Source organism: Lagopus leucura, unplaced genomic scaffold, assembly GCF_019238085.1.
Source record: "Lagopus leucura isolate 7727_CA_CO unplaced genomic scaffold, USGS_WTPT01 Super-Scaffold_73, whole genome shotgun sequence".
NCBI classification, from domain to species: domain Eukaryota; kingdom Metazoa; phylum Chordata; class Aves; order Galliformes; family Phasianidae; genus Lagopus; species Lagopus leucura.
The window spans coordinates 50,148,034-50,161,951 of record NW_024962252.1 but is presented as its reverse complement, the minus strand read 5'-3'; the positions used below and the strand labels follow the sequence as shown (position 1 = coordinate 50,161,951).

The window sequence follows — 13,918 nt, the reverse complement described above, 5'->3', positions numbered from 1 at the left end:
GCATGGGTGGATGGTTGGACTAGATGGTCTTATTGGTCTTCCCAACCTTAATGACTCTATGATTCTTTGAAAATCACACTGCCACAGCTAGCAACAGCATTCCCAGTTACACCTGTCACCCTCAACAGCAGTCATTTATCTTCTTTCTCTAACTCCTTTTTATAAATAAATATAAACGTGCACAGTGCTAGTGCATTTAAACTGTGTAGTCAAGACTTTTTTACTTCACATGCAGTTGATTTGGGATTTGCCTGTGGCTGCCAGGATTATCAGTGAAGTTTGGCTGCCTTCCCTGAAGTCCTGCTGCTTTGGAGGTCTCCACTGTAGTACGCAAGACAGTTGGGGCAAGGGAACAGATGCTTCTGCAAGATCCTTTCATCTAATGGAACAGAAGTGCAGCACTAGTAAATATGCACCTGTGAGAGCACACTGAATTTGGGACAAAGGTAAAATACATTGATTTCACTTTTCATAGCTAAATTCCTTCTTTCACATGAAAAACAGATAAAAATTTAAAAGGAACTAAAAGAGTTATGAAATTGAGCAAACTATTGGTGATTTAGTTTTAATAGAAGCAGAATGACAGTGCAGGAAAAAATTTTAAGCTATTTGCATAGGCTGATGGCTTCTGTTCACATCTCAGTTGGGCATTTTTATGACCAGCTCAGTGAGGAACTGTGTTTTGTTTTCAGCAGTGACTAGAATAGCAAAATCAACTGCTCAAACTGCTTGACTTTAAAGGACAGATAGTGAAGATATATTGCAAGACTGGAGAAAAGCAATACTGCTCCAGTTCCAGGTCTGGAGAGGATTGCTTATGAACTGAGTTGTAGACAGCAAACCAATATATGCTCCTCAGCAAGAAATATAGAGTAGGGACAGAAAAGAAAACAGAAATTAGAGAAATGGGCCACTGACACATTCTTGTTTAAGTGAAATTTTCATCTCTGAAAGGGAAAGCGATCATCATAACGATGAATGTGATATTAAAATATTTTAAAAGTTTGATAGTTTTCCAATGTTTTGTCCAATCATTTTTAATAATTTGACCTAGTTTTCTTTTTTTTTTTTTTTTTGTGAACCTGTTCTAAGCATTTCTACTTATATCTAGCCAGTATCTTCTACTGCTTACTTTCGTCTTGTTATTGTAAGTGATAATTGTATGAAAAATCCTAAACAATGTGTCTGCCCTTGCTGTTCACAGTCTTGAAGTGTTTATTCATCATGATTTGAGATTTAACTTAATTCAGACAAGCTACATAAATTACATTCTTTTAATCTTCTGTCATAAACCAATTCTTCTTGTCTCTTCATGATCCATCTTCTTTGATTTATATGCATTTTGACTGACACTATGAGGTTTCCAGGAAACAGTGCATGATTTTATGTATGCCCTCATCCATGCCAAAAGTTCTATAGGGTCTCTGAATAAAATCAAATAGCACAAAAGACTGCTGCTTTTCAACAAAGAGCTATGACATCTACTACTCCCCCAAAACTCAGAAATTCTATTCTTCCCTATGTCTCCAAAGTATAAAAATTCTTATTATTCATTCTAGTAATCCGCAAGCATTCTGAGTTACAATGGTAATGTTTTCCCCAAGGGTCACAGCACTGATTTTGATATTTGTTTCCTTATCTTCCATAAGTTGTTGCCATATAAGAACAACTTACTATTTAAGGGGAAATCCTTACTAACTCTTCTCAGTCTTGAGACTGGGCCTCTTCCCCATGTGACACTGAATTTAGGGGCACAACAGTAGGATTTCCTAGAGCTCAGTAAACAGAGAGAAACAGGGGCAGTCTGCTGCTTGCTCTGTAGGCAGCTCCGACTCTTTTTCAAAACATTCCTATGAATCAATTATCTAGAAAAAAATCTCAAACACCTGCTTTGTCTTAAATATGTGAAGAAAATAGTGATTTTGATAGGAAAATCCAGATGCCTAAAATGGAGTGTACTTTAAAGTGTTTTGCTAAAACAGAGCCCAAGGACAAAAGATAGAGTTTGGAAACTGCATCAACAATAGACAGCCATTACCTAAAACATGAAATGAACTCAAATATTTTAGCTCTGCTATGTATTTAATTGTTTTAATATTCACTCATACCTGCAATTCCTGCAGTGAGAGTTACTGTAATAATACTATATGCAAGAACAGTCTCTTGATACTTTCTGCACATATAAAAGTGGAAATCTCACAAGAGAATTTGAGCTTGAAAGATTTTTAGCCTGATTTCTACACTGAAAGGCTTTGTTGTGCTTTTGGATCAGCTTCAAAAATTTTTGATGCCTCTTTCCGAGGCTCTCCAAGTACTGCTAATGCAAAGATCACAGTTTCAGTTTTAAGCATTTATTAAAAAGATAATTTTCTCTGAGGGGAGGGGAAATAATAAACCCACTGATTAACCAGCATCACTTAGTTTGTATCAAGGAAACCTAAATAATTTTCATGTTGCCCTTAATTTCTCGGTTATCATTACCACTTCCCTACAACTCCCCATCAGTTTCACACTGAGGGTGTGTTACGAGGCTGAGTGGGGACATGCAAATCATGCATACATCCCTGGAAAAATGCTTGGCAAATCTGGCTTTTCAGTTTTGCATTCACTTGCCAAAAAATATTCCCTCATCCCCCAAGCCTTCCCTCTGCCATGCCTAATTTAATTTCAAAAGTCAGAAGCTTAACGGGGACATAAGCTTCCTAAACATGCTGTCATCTAACAGAGAATGTGAATTCAAAGCTCATACTTATGAATTTCTTTAGATGCAGAAAAGTCTCTGCAATCTTCCAGATATTCTCGTCCACAAGTGCTAACATAAGAGGCTTCATACAGAAGGTGGGGAGCTGCCCTTCCCAATCCGCTTACACCCCTCACCCCCCCCCCCCCCAAAAAAAAAAAAACCCACAAATATCGGGTTTTTCACTATCCCACATGGCCAATGAGGCATGACACTTTTTTTCTGTGATGCCAGCGGTTGTGAGTTGCAAAAATATTCCACATTTCATTGCAACAAGAAGCTGAACGGCTCGGTAGAGAGCTAAGGGCAAACCGGAGTTCTGTAACTTCGTTATTTTATCTGGCAGAGGAGACCTGCATGCACTGAATTTTCAGTTTTAAGTAAAAATAGATCACTCACTTCCAAGAACTCTCTCTTCACACCTTCCTTTTCCTCAAGTCTTTAGGACCTTCGCAATGTACGAGTGCAAATACACTGTGCCTATTTAGGAGGGAAGAAAGGAAATGATGGAGATATCATTCATTTTAATCACTGGTTTTAAAACAGCTGGTGAGACTTGCCTTCTTTAAGCACAACCATTTTGTACCTTTTTTCTTCCTCCGATAAGGAGGAATTTTTGCTTAAAGTGAGAGTTAAGTACTTGCCAATAGCCCACAGTAAATACCTTTTTTTTTTTTTTTTTTTTTTTTTTTTCCCCCCTTTTTGTACTCCTGTGATGACTGGCCTTCTTTCCCCTTCAGTAATCACTGTCTAAAAAAAGAAAACCTCCAAGAGCACTTCACTTCTGTCCCTTCCCCCTGGCAGAAAGCCCAGCCTCAGTATGATGCTTTTTAAACCCTTCCCCCCACAGACACACGGTTTCCACCACATCATTATCCCGCACAGCAGAAGGGGGGAGGCAGGGCTGGGGGATATGATACAATACAAGCAGAGATACACTGAGACAGCTCTTTAGAGCAAGCACCTAACGCTTTCCGTTCTGTATATCTGCACATACAGTTACATGTATGCACACGTGAACAAATAACCACATAAGAGAAATCTTTTGGTGTAATTTATTTCATGGTTGCCTTGGGTAAGAGGTCTGTGCCACAATGAAAACATATTGAGTATACAATGAGTTCAAATTGCCAGGGAATCTAAAGTGCATGTGAATGTATCGTGCACATGCAAGCGTGCTGATTTGTTGGAAATCCTGCAGCAATTCCAGTAGGCTGAGAATAACAGCCAAAAGAAAGAGAGGAAAAAGAAAAAGAGAAAAGAAAGAAAAAAAAAAAAAAAAAGGAAAAAAAAAAAAAAGAATGCAGAGCCTTTCTATTGTTGTGCAACGGGCAAGTTCTCAGATAATGATATGAACTGTGTGATACAGCGCTCTTTCCACAAGAAACTAATGGGAACTGTGATGATGCACAACAATTTGGGATCCTACCCTGGGTAAACAGCGCTGTTATCATCCCAAAGAGTGCTGCATGGAGGTGACCAGCAAATGAAGGCTGCGTTATTCAAGACATTTGTATGGAAAAACTAAACTCGGTTTTACAGCAAGGAGTCCTTCCAGTGCTGTTGTTTTATCAGTCACCCAGAGAATCAATACGTTTTTACTATATCATTTATACTGCTGCAGCAAGCCAAAGATCTTCTGTGATAAACTGTGGTTTACTTTTTCATTCCTGTACCCAGGTAAGTAGTCCACACAGGTCATACAAAGCTAAGTGTCTTACTCTCTTCCTTGCAACCTAGTTCTAGTTTTCTGGGAATTAGCTCATGAAATTGCCCAGAAACACTGAATAAGACAGTCTTCTCTTTAAGCTGATGATAGCAGCATAAAACAATTGAATCTGGTATCTTTTTTTTAACTTGCTCCAGTAATTTCAATAGAGATCAAAATAAATATAGAGATAAGCCTATTTAACTAGAATTAAGATAACCTGTGAAATGTCACTGGATGAGGAGACACAGTTCTTCTATCCTGGGAAACACAGAGGTTGTGCTCAATGGCACCAAATGTACAGAGCAGCCCTGGCTGAAACTGTCCCTGCCCCCTTCCTGTGAGCTGCTTGCTCCTGTTTGCATGATCTCAACCATTTCAGGGTTGCACCATGAAACTCATTAGGAAACAAATTCAGTTAGAAAAAAAAGAAAGAAAGCAATAAAACAATAGAGATGGGAGCATGAAAACAGAGAGGGAAAATCAACTGCTGAGGACAAAACTGCCATTACTTGTATTTTATCATCAAATCACAGTCTTGAGCAAAAGTCTTGAGCAGTGTAAGATAGTGTTCTGCTACACAATGCACCTCCTTTCACAAACAGCTACAACTCCTCCATTTGTGGAGGAAACCTTCACGGTTTTTGTGGTCATATTTTGAGCCAGATTTGAGAAAGGATCTTCTGCAAAAGATTGGGTTTTAATGATTTTGTGTTTTTTTCTTCTGCAAAGACAACAGAAGGTTTGTTTGTGAAGTAGATGAGCTGGAAGACCTGGTGAGAGTGCAGCTGCACCAGCAAAAGGAGTAACTCCTGATGGGAGGAAAGGGTGAATAGGGTGATAGGGAAAAGCAGGGAAAAGAGCTACCTCTGGTGGGAGCAGGGTTTCCAAAGCAACCCATGCCCCAAAAATACGTAATCGTGCACATAAACTGAGCTGCAGTCACTTTGCTCTCCACAGGCTTTAACAGTCATTTTATGACTCAAGTGTGCCAAACCCTTATGAGACCTTTTACAGAGGAAAATCTACCACTGAAATAAATTCCTATCTATATTAAGATAAGACCTTCAGAAGAGACGGGATTCTGCTTAATGCAGTACAAAGACAAGTGTTTCCCAAATCATCCACCAGAGTCTTGGGAATAAGCCTATTAACAAACCAGGTGAAAAAGCTGACCACAACTTTTGCGTTTGGAGCCACGCGCATTCAGATGATTAGCTTGTGTAAGGTTAGGATCGAAAACTAAATGTTGACACTGCAGTCAGTCAATCAAATCTTGCAGCTAAATAAGAAGGATGCCTTGGGCAAGACCTAGTCGACCTAGATTTCAAGACTGTGTAAATACTCTAATCCTGTTTATCTGCTACCTCTCTCAGGGAAAATCAAATTCTTAGTGGATTCCCAAAGCCTCTCTCCCTTGTTACATTCGGTCGGTGAGGGGACAGAGACAAAGCCGCTTCTGTGGCTTGTCACCACGGCAGCTTGGATTCAAAACACTTGCAGCAAACTGCTTGCAGTTGTGTATGAGAGAGGAGACACTGGCAGGAAATTTCAATAATGAATGTGTTTGGGAGGGGGAAAAAAAAAGCTATCATATATCCTAAGTGCAGAGGAAAAAGATATTTTATTTTTAAAATAGTCAGAGGTCAGAAGAATGGCTCAAAGAAAGCTTAACATTTGTGAGAGACCCCTCTTACAATGAATGTAAGACCAAGCCAGTCATAAGTAGCATCCAATATTCTCTCTGAAAATCTAGCATTTATTTAAACATGAAGTTTCTTCATTATAACTACTACTGCTATTGCAGATCATAACCAACTGTGTGGAACAGCTTCCAGTTAGCAGAGAAAGGAGAGGCTGCAAAATTAAAATCAGCAACAAAATGATCCGTGTACCACTACAGTGCAAAATGCTGAGCCCTTTTGCAAGAGAATTGCACTAAGAATGTGAAATAAAAGTTGTCCCTCATCTGCAGTAAAATTTCCCTCACATAGCCTTCCCACATTAAGCACAGGGCTGAGGGAAAAGCTGCCTCCTCTGCTGAGTGGGAATATGTACAGGTTGAGCAGCCCTTTGGGCTAGGAGGGAGGAAGAGAGGAGGCCCGGAAATTTAAGCCAGTTCCTTTCTGTTCAAAACCCCAAGCATTGTCTCATTCTTCCATAGCAAACAGTGCTTGTAACTACTCTAGTAAAAAGCATACGTCAAATATGCTTTCCTTCTTTTCCTGCTTTCTTTCTTTTTTTTTTCTTTCTCTCTTTCTTTCCTTCCTTCCTTTCTTACTTTCTTCTTTTCTTTCTTCCTCTCTTTCCTTCTTCCCTTCCTTGCTTGCTTCTCGTTCCTTTCTTTCTTTCTTTTCGTGTGTGTGTGCGCGCTTTTTTTTTTTTCCTCCAGGAAAATGGTCCGACAAACCAGTGTAACACTACCCTATTTTAGATTGTGCAAAGTATGTTTACCAAGGCTGAAAGGAATTTCGTACATACACCCTCCCCCAGGATCTGCAGGGCTCAAGAAGGGCTGAGCCAGGCGGGGTAAGAATTGGAAAAGTTAAGAAAAAGAGAAGGTTTTTTAAAATAATAATTAACAAAAAACAAACAAACAAACAAAAACAAAAAACAAGCACCTTTATTTTCTTCAATTCTTGACCTGAAGCATAAAAGTCACCACAAAAACACACTTCTTTATTTAGTTTTGTTCCCTGTTAGATAGCTAACACTGCTTTAAAAACACTTGATTTTGTTGAAATTCAACAAATGCCCCCTACCTAAAACACATACACAAAGGTGCAGGCACAGAAAAGATTTCTCTAACAGAGAGAAATCCATTGGATTGAAACACTTTTTTTTTTTTTTTTTAACCCAGACAAATTAAACTACTTAAGTAATGACACTGCTACAAACAGTGATATCAGTGCAAGCAGAAAGGTGCCATGATGTGAGGCAAGAGTGTCAACAAATAGCCAGGAGATAGGAAATGTGTGATTCACAGTCTCCATAGACTAGATGAATCTTCCTTCAGAAGTGTTTGTCTCCATCAATTATAGATAGAGCCTGGTCAATCATCCAAGATTACACACTGCACTTTTTGCTGGCTGGCAGCTGGAAGCAGTAGTGGAGGGCAAGTGATAGTTATAGAAGTCATTTCAAAATGTTGCACATCCAAGGAAAGAAGTAGCTCACATACAGACATTCTCTTCCTGGTGCATGGCCTTGTTCTCACAGCATCCTGTTCTTCCGAAAGTAGTCAAGGCGAGGATTGTCCAGAAAATGCTCTGCAAAATCTTTGCAAAATCAAATCCTATATCTCAGTAGTGGAAGAAAAAAAAAAATCAATCAAACAAAAAAAGAATTTACAGCCACAGCTGACTTCCTCAGTTAACATGATCTCCACAGATGCACACAAATGCTGCATGTTAATTTCTTGCAGGCTGGAATACTATGTTCTCTGTTGCGTAACTTTGACTGTGTATTTGAGCATGATTATAACTGATTCATTGGATGAGCTACTTATGCTGCAGCTGAAAGGGAATTTGTTAGAAAGTCGAGTTATCTGTTTGTGTGTTTGGCTGTATGGTAGCAGGATGCTACAACAAACTGTTTCTGCTTACATGTGCTCATATTGTTTTAACTGTGGGGAAATGCTCATAGCAATGTGATATGGACTAAAAGCTATACAGAGAGAAGTAGGTTCTTCAGTCTGCCTTATTTTAGACATCTAAAAATTAGATGAATCACTGCCTGCAATTGTCTATCTCTCCACAGTGTCTTAGGCAGCAGTTGGATACATATCAGAAGAAAAATAACACCCTTTCTCTACCACTGCTTTTTACTATTGTGGCAAACTATTGTGAGTACTCCATCTAAATAACTGTATTTATGCAGTAGATACAAATTGCTATAACTCATATTACAAACTCACCATAGTTCCTCCAAGCAAATCATCATAATCTCAAGATTAACTTCTATACCCAAGTCTAGTGGTAATTTGTGCTTCAGCCAAGCAAGACCTTTATCATATTCTCACCAGTTTCCTTTCTGCAGGTTCACGTTTACCAGCCAGTGAACATCATATATTTAACTATGGAGGAATAAATAATGCATAAAATCCTTTTTGTGAATACTCAAATCGTGTTTTCAGCAGATTTACATAAAGTCACATTCACTTTGTCCTTCCTTCTTCACTTTCAATCTAACATGCATGAAATACTCAGGGGAAGCAGAATTTGAGGTTACACACTGAAATTCCCTCAGCTCTGCAGTTACAGGAATAACTTTGCTGTGAGTTATTTTTGTAGAAAACAGAAAGAATATCACATATATGAAGAATTATCATTGGCAGAACCCAATACAACACTAGTCATGGAGGTTTCAATATAATTGACTTAAGTAATATTGACTTGAGTCATTTCAGGCTAGGTCCATTAATTATAATTAAAAAATAAAAACAGCACAGGAGGACAATAGTGTGATCCCAAGATGTTCTCATTATCTACAAAATACAAATGACAGCAATAGCCAGAAGGATAGAATATTCTGTTCACAGGTATTCTATTAATAGAAACCAAGGCATAATATTTGTACAAATTACTTGTTCAGAATATAGATTAATATTTTGAGAACCTCTAAAAACCCCTTGTTTTTCAACTAAAAGAACTTTGTTTCCTTTTAAATCAGTGAACTTTTTTAGCTCAGCACATTTTTTTTTCAATCTAAAAACCTTTCTTTCCAGCCATCTCAGTATCTTTTAAACAAAGAGCAGATAGAAAACAAGCGACTCCTTTGCATTGCCCCCAGAAAGTCAGACAAAAAACGTGAACCAGGGGAGGTTGCACCTCAGTAACAACCATGTACAACTTTTTGTTGTGTTAATAATAGTCAAACATGCAAAACCTGTCAAAAAGAAGCTGAAAGTCCCTTCTCTGAGGCACTCCCGGGTCTTGGAGGTTTGTACTCTCTGTTTCAGTGTGACATGCATTGTCTTTTTGGCACTGTGATTATCTTTGCCTCATTGTCTGCCTCAGGAAAAGATATCACTGACTGTTCCACCTTAGTGACTCTTTAGGTATGAGATAACCTACTTAATGCTGGCTCTCCAGATGTTCAGAAATCTGGACTTTACTGCCATGTGGGATCTTCGTGGCAGTGCATCCACTGTCAGGATTTGTTTCCCTTCTTCTCTCACAGTAGATAAGCTTTATAGAAAAACATGCTAGTAAGACATGAGACAGGCAAAAGTAGCACAACTGCTACTGCAGCGTTCATTTTCCCTTTTCCTCTCTCCAGAGATCCCCTGCCTTAGTTTTTCTCCATCATTGCACTAGATTTATTGCTCCAGTAAATTTCTGCAAAAGGAGAAAAAGATGATAGTTGAAGACCCTGGGGACTACCAGCATGGATCCCCTGTCCGCTCAGGTCTGCTTTGGAACAGAAGTATTCAGAGGGTTCAGTTTTTCCATCAGGGCTAAGCCAGAGCCGGGGACAAGTAACAGAGAGAGTGGGGGACAGGCAGTAAGGAAGAGGATGAGTGTTTGGAATGGCAAGATGGAGAAACCTCTGGAAAGAAATGGAAAGGGCTGGTGGAATCCTTGGGCCCTAGGGGACATTCGGATAACAGGAAGAGGAGCAAAGGAGGAGTGAAGCAAATGTCCACAGTTCTGCTGGTAAAAAATGTGCCCGTAAGAGTTTTGCTCACCTATGGGGAATGAAAGGATGTTTTTCCCATCCATTCCATCTTATATTTGACTTTGAAATCAAGTGAAACACTCTCTCTCTTTTCTGATATAATTTAACTCGGTTGCATGCTGTTGTGGAATATAGTGTGTGACTATTTTAATCACTACAGTAATTTGCACAATGAAAGGAGAAATACAGAGATCCTGTGAGATGGGCCATGGTAATGTCATACCATGCTCAAAACTTTACTTAGCACCACTGTGTGCTCCATTTAAAGTCTGACAATCCCCATTCTCACATTGCACTTCATTTAAATCTGACATTCCAGTTACCTGGAGCAAGTGCTTTGATGAAGAGAAACTTGGAGGGTATTCCACCAGGACACATTAAACTGTTACAAGTCATAAAACATCTGCACCCAATGGCAAGCTATAAAGCTGAATGGATAAAGCTATTAAATGGATAGCATTGCTGAGCTGAATTTTGCCCCTTGTGAGCACACTCAGCTGGTTCACACATGCAAAAGGTTTTCCCATGATTGTATCTTGTACAGCTCATATGATTACAATTTCCAGTAAGGAAGATTGCTTACAAGAGTTGAGTTAGGACAAATTTGTTTGCTCCTGCTGAACGAAGAGCAGATAGCATGTAAGATTCCTCCAGTGTTTATTGAGCATATAATGTGAGAAGTCTTTTCCCATCATTTTGGATGTGTGGTTTTATAAATTAAAAAATACTGAGATTGTAGGATAGAAAAAGTCAATAGTGTAAGAATTTATATATGTGTGTTTTAAAAAACTTTGGTATTTCTGCCAGCTCTTTTTATTCAACTCCACCCCTCTGTACACAGAAATGAACAGGGAGAGGAAGTGGCATCTCATTCCAGCTCTGCTCTGAAGTTCAGCAGAGCCAGGGATCGGCCTGGACTCCTACAAAGACCCCGGAAAAGATCAAGCAGATCATAGCATAAAGAGTTCCTACACTCTATGTATTTAAACAACATTGGTGGCTTCGCTGGTTAAGACTAAATAGAGGTAGGCATAGGTTTCTTTCTAGCATCCTAACATAGACAGGAAGTCATCCACCCAAATGTGATTGCTAGAGACCATATTTAATTTTTTAAGGGGAAACTAAAAATGATCTTCAAAGAATGAACAGAACCACTGTCTGTATGTTGTCACAGACTCCTACTGATTTTGTCCAAGAAATGTGACCTTATTTTCTATCCATGTCTTTTTCCTAGGTCTGCTATTCACCACAACATCTACTCAGTGGAAGCCACATTCATAAGATACTGTTCTAAGCTGTTTCATGTTCCAACAACTACTCCCTTATTTTCCTTGAGTGGACTGCCATTTTCAACACATACAAAAGCTTCTAATTGCCACAGGGCCCACAAAGTCCCACTTAGGAAGAACTAGGATTTCTTTTTGCTGGTATATCTTCACTATTTTTTTTCATTGAAAAATTGAACAGAGAAGAAATATAATTTATTGACACACATTTTCCAAAAGAATCCTGCTCAGTAATCTGAAATTCTGTTTATATATATTAGAATTCCCGTTATCTTTACTTACAACAAATTCTCGACACTATAGATTAATTTGTTATACAAAACTTTGCATTTTTAACCAAGTAATATTTTCAAAAGTAAAACATTAGACTGAAGAACTGCCAACCTCCTGCACCTACTGTATTTCTAGGTAATCTTGTCTGCAAACATTAACTCAACTACTACCTCTAGACAGGGTAATCACTTCAGCAAACATTCAGTTACTAATCTCTGAAAACACAGCTCACACAGCTGTCTTCTTGCTATACATCTATCTCCTTTAGATTAAACAGACTGATTCTCTGTTCACTCAAGCACAGTTGCTTTCATTCATACTGGATCACCATTTTACCTGTATCCACACGATGGACTTTCATCTACCACTCAGGACATTCCTTAAAGCTTCAACTTCAGGGTAAATTCAAATGTTGTGAATTTTAGACGAATAACAACTCCTGGGCAAGTTTTATTCTGCAGAAGTCTGCTTACACAAGTAAAGCAAGTACATGAGTTTTCATGACAGTAATCCTATACTGCAAACAGTATAGGAATTTGGACAGTATAACATTATCTAAAGACATTATTTCTGTAGCATCTTTCATTGCCTCCCATTCCACCAATACTAGCTTAGCTCTTATTCACTTGTTAAAATTTCAGATAAGTATCTTTATGTTTTCTCCCACATTTTCCTTTGGTTTGAGAGAGGTTGCTGGTTAACAAATCCACTTCAAACTATCTTAGATCCTTTCTTAGTAATCTCTCTTGCCACTCAGTATGTAGAAAGAATTGCTGGTGATTTATGTACTGGTGTGATAAAACCTCTGCTTTTTGTGTAAACCTGCCTTACTGCCTCTTTATATGATTATATTTGTCTCTAGCAATTTACTTTCTTATACTGTAGGCTCATTGCAGAATGTTTTCCCTTGGGGTCTTAGCAACACTGTGGTGGTACTGCTACTGCTCCTGAAAAAGAATTATTTGAACAAGAAGAGAATCAGAACCATTATATCCATATATTTCAACACATAACACTATTTTTTACAAAGGCCAAGCAATTTTACAATCCCAAGCAATATTCACACTCTTGTAGTTTTGTGCAAGTGTGAAGAAGCATCTGTTCTCTGAGCATGGTACAGACTAACTATTCACATACAAAAGACCACTCTTTTGAAATGAGCATATTTTGTAGAATCACAGATAATGTCATTCAATGTTAACCCTCTAAGACAAAAATGTATAGTATGTTGCAACAAAGGCATGAGCTTCAGTTACTCCAGGAATCACAGAAAGAAATTTCTTCAAATAAAAATAACTTGAACATGCACACCATAACCATCACATCTTGAAGCAAGGATTTATACTGCATCTACAAAAATGACCGTCAATTTTTGCTAAGAGCAAAGAAATACTATATTATTATTATTATTAAAAGCACATCAGTATTTTCTATTGTCAAATTCACCTGATGATATGCATAAGCCTCATGAAGTTCAAGGCCTAGTGCAAGGTTCTGCATCTGGGTCAGGGCAATCCCAAGCACATACGCAGGCTGATGAAAAACTCAGCCTGACCCAGAAATGTTCCTTCACAGATCAGAAAGCCAATTATATCCTGGACTACATCAAAAGCAGCATGGCCAGCAGGTGAAGGGAGGTGATTCTCCCTGTATACTGTGCTCTTGTGAGACCTCACCTGGAATACTGCATTCAGCTTTATGTCCCCCAATATAAGAGGACATGGACCTGTTGGAATGGAAGAGAGCCACAAAGATTATCATGGGGCTGAAATAGTTCTATCTACTAGTAGATAGATGGAGGGATCTGTTTTGTTTAGCCAGGAGAAGAGAAGGCTTTGAGAAGACTTGATTATAGTACCTAATGGGGAGCTACAAGAAAGCTGGAGAGGGACTTTTTATAAGAACACATGATAGGAGAAGGGGTATTGACTTTAAACTGAGAGAAAGCAGATTTAATTTAGATATAAGGAAGAAATACTTCACTGTGGGGGTGGTGAGGTTGCCCCAGAGAAGATGTGGATGTCCTATCCTTGGAAGTTTGAGGCCACATTGGTTGGGAATTTGAGTACATTGGTCTAGTGGAAGACATCCCTGCACATGGCAAGTGGTTTAGAGCAAGATAGATAAACCTTAAGGCCCATAGCATGACGATAATCATTTTAAATATTTCTATTTGAATGTCTGCTGTCCAGGGCTAATTTTGTTATGAAGTAATATGAAAAATGTATTAGA

At 38.6% G+C, this 13,918-nt stretch overlaps 1 long non-coding RNA gene across 1 annotated transcript; it reads left to right on the top strand.

Moving 5' to 3' along the window:
- The first annotated feature begins 353 nt into the window (after positions 1 to 353).
- On the top strand, positions 354 to 13,894 carry LOC122189793. The gene is made up of 3 exons (XR_006181972.1): positions 354 to 446; positions 8,208 to 8,292; positions 11,362 to 13,894. It is a non-coding gene; the product is annotated as an uncharacterized LOC122189793 (long non-coding RNA).
- Positions 13,895 to 13,918: the final 24 nt, after the last annotated feature.